This window comes from Chondrus crispus, genomic scaffold, assembly GCF_000350225.1.
Source record: "Chondrus crispus Stackhouse genomic scaffold, scaffold_280, whole genome shotgun sequence".
NCBI classification, from domain to species: Eukaryota; Rhodophyta; class Florideophyceae; order Gigartinales; family Gigartinaceae; genus Chondrus; species Chondrus crispus.
The window spans coordinates 71,501-74,282 of record NW_005179160.1 but is presented as its reverse complement, the minus strand read 5'-3'; positions in this window follow the sequence as shown (position 1 = coordinate 74,282).

Sequence of the window (2,782 nt, the reverse complement as noted above, 5' to 3'; positions counted from 1 at the left end):
TGGTGATGTCGGGACGTCAGCACGGGCGCGTTCGAGGGCTTGGCGATCTGTGACGTCAACCTGTCCAGCTGGAGCACCTGCTCCGTCAGCCGGAGCATCGGCCACCCCTCGATTTCCTGCTCCCTCAGCCTGACCACCTGCCCCCCCTTTAGTATTTGCTCCCTCAGCCGGAGCACCAGCCACCCCTCGAGTGCCTGCCATTTCAGCCTGACCACCTGCCCCCCCTTTAGTATTTGCTCCCTCAGCCGGAGCACCAGCCACCCCTCGAGTGCCTGCCATTTCAGCCTGACCACCTGCCCCCCCTTTAGTATTTGCTCCCTCAGCCGGAGCACCAGCCACCCCTCGAGTGCCTGCCATTTCAGCCTGACCACCTGCCCCTCCCTCTTGCCGCACGGTCTTTCGCCTCCGGATGCTGCGGCGCTGGCCGCCCCGCCTCCTTCTCTTTTTTGAAGGCGGTTCGGTACGCAGCGCCATGGTGCGACGAAGAGATAGCTACTCTTGAGATCCTGCATTTATGCGTTACGTAACCCTATAATAATAGGGTCACTAATAAATAAATGCAGGATCTCAAGAGTAGCTATCTCGTCGTCGCACCATGGCGCTGCGTACCGAACCGCCTTCAAAAAAGAGAAGGAGGCGAGGCGGCCAGCGCCGCAGCATCCGGAGGCGAAAGACCGTGCGGCAAGAGGGAGGGGCAGGTGGTCAGGCTGAAATGGCAGGCACTCGAGGGGTGGCTGGTGCTCCGGCTGAGGGAGCAAATACTAAAGGGGGGGCAGGTGGTCAGGCTGAAATGGCAGGCACTCGAGGGGTGGCTGGTGCTCCGGCTGAGGGAGCAAATACTAAAGGGGGGGCAGGTGGTCAGGCTGAGGGAGCAAGAAATCGAGGGGTGGCCGATGCTCCGGCTGACGGAGCAGGTGCTCCAGCTGGACAGGTTGACGTCACAGATCGCCAAGCCCTCGAACGCGCCCGTGCTGACGTCCCGACATCACCAGCGCCACGGCCACGGCAGTGCTCCCCAAGCGGCGCTCCGCTTGAAGGGTGCACGTCGGCCCGGGCGGCGGCACCTCTACCCGGGATTGAGCTGCTGGTCGGCTCTCCCGGTGTACAGAGTGCCCCGCACGCGGGGGGTGAGCGGAGGGATGTGCCCGACGCAGCGGAGAGATGGCTGATCGAGTCCCTGGTAGTCGGAGAAGGGATGAGGGCGGGGTCCGGGCATGTAGAGATGTCAGGTGTGCCGCATGCGAGTGCGCAGGGCACGGCGCCGATGGAGGCATTCTATCCGGTGGAGTGGGAGGCGGCAATCTTTCAGGGGGTCGGCGAGGGAGAAATCACCTTGCAAACCTACCTGCTCCCTGGATCGCTAGCTTTTGATCAAGGCCGACCCCCGCCGCCGTGCGTGGTGCCGGCGCGGCGCAGGGTATTGTCAGGGCAGCCGCGAGAAAATGAAGTGGCTCGACACGTCCTGCAGTTTATGAGGCGGCACAGAGGGGTGGTCGTCAGAGTTTCAGGAATCGGAGCACGTGAGGCGGTGACGTGGGGTGTGTCTAGCCTGCGGCACGTCCCTGGACAGCCAAGGTGCACATCGAAAACGCACGGTTGTGTGAAGGCATCCATCATTAACGCCGCATTTGCGTGCCGTGGGCTAGCGGCAGCACAAGCATTGGAGCGGACTTTGCAGATGGAATCGCGTATATTTCATAATTTTAGGGCACTGGGTGAACTTTTTCAGACGGCGCGGGAATCGGTGACGCGGTGTCGTGTGGTCCGCAATACAGAAGTCCAGAGGGCCATCCAGAGTAGCAAAAGGGAAGCACCGTTTCTTGCGCTTGCAGCAAAGCGAACAGGAGTTTTCATTGTTCGAATTCAGGAGGAAAATTGCGTAGATCATGCAATCGTCGTAGATGCAATGAATGAGGTCATAATTGACTCGGAGGAGTCATCCGCAGTTGCGCTTTCGGTTGAGAATCTGGCTCGATGCGGTGGGGACAGTGCGGGGAATCTACGAGTAATAGAGGTTCGAGAGATAAAGGGATGTAGGTGAGGGGAGGTGAGGGGAGGCCCTCATCCACACTGCTTACGTTGTCACGTCCTTTACCACTCCTTCATATTCACCTACCTGACCTTTCACCTCACGAGCAGTGCCAGGTCTCACTCCCTCAGAGCGCACCCTCCCCGCTTCCCCCTTTGCTAGAACAGATCTACACATTCTCCTTCACCCTGCGTTGATCGCAGCTACACGCCGTCTCTCTGTCTTTTGCTTTTCTCCGAAGACAGAACACCCGCGCGCAAGATGGTTGTACCGGAGAGGACCCCTATCGTTGGTGCAGGTGATTCCTCCATTCCAATCGGATCATCACCATCCTATGGATATTGGAGCCCGCTCCAAAATCGCTTCGACTTTACTCGTCGCCGTACTATTTCTTTCCGCAACCTTTGCCTACTGTTTCTTGTGCTTCTCTTTATACTCCGCCTCTTTTTGCTGCTTTCACCACATCATTACGTGCGTATCGGAATCTTTCTGTTGCCAAAACTGCGCACCGCTGTCTGGCTCGAGAGCCCTTTACACTGTCATGACGCAAGACTTTGGACAGACCCAAGCCAATCACAGGATTGGAGCCCTATAGGACTCGAAAAAATGCGGGTCCTATAGGGCTCCATCATGTTTTATGGCTCTAACAACGCACACCGCTTTACGAATTCTACTGCAGACCCCTTATAATTGATACTAAAATACGTTTGCGAAGTAGCATCATGTCATCTGACCCGAATGATGGTTTCGTAT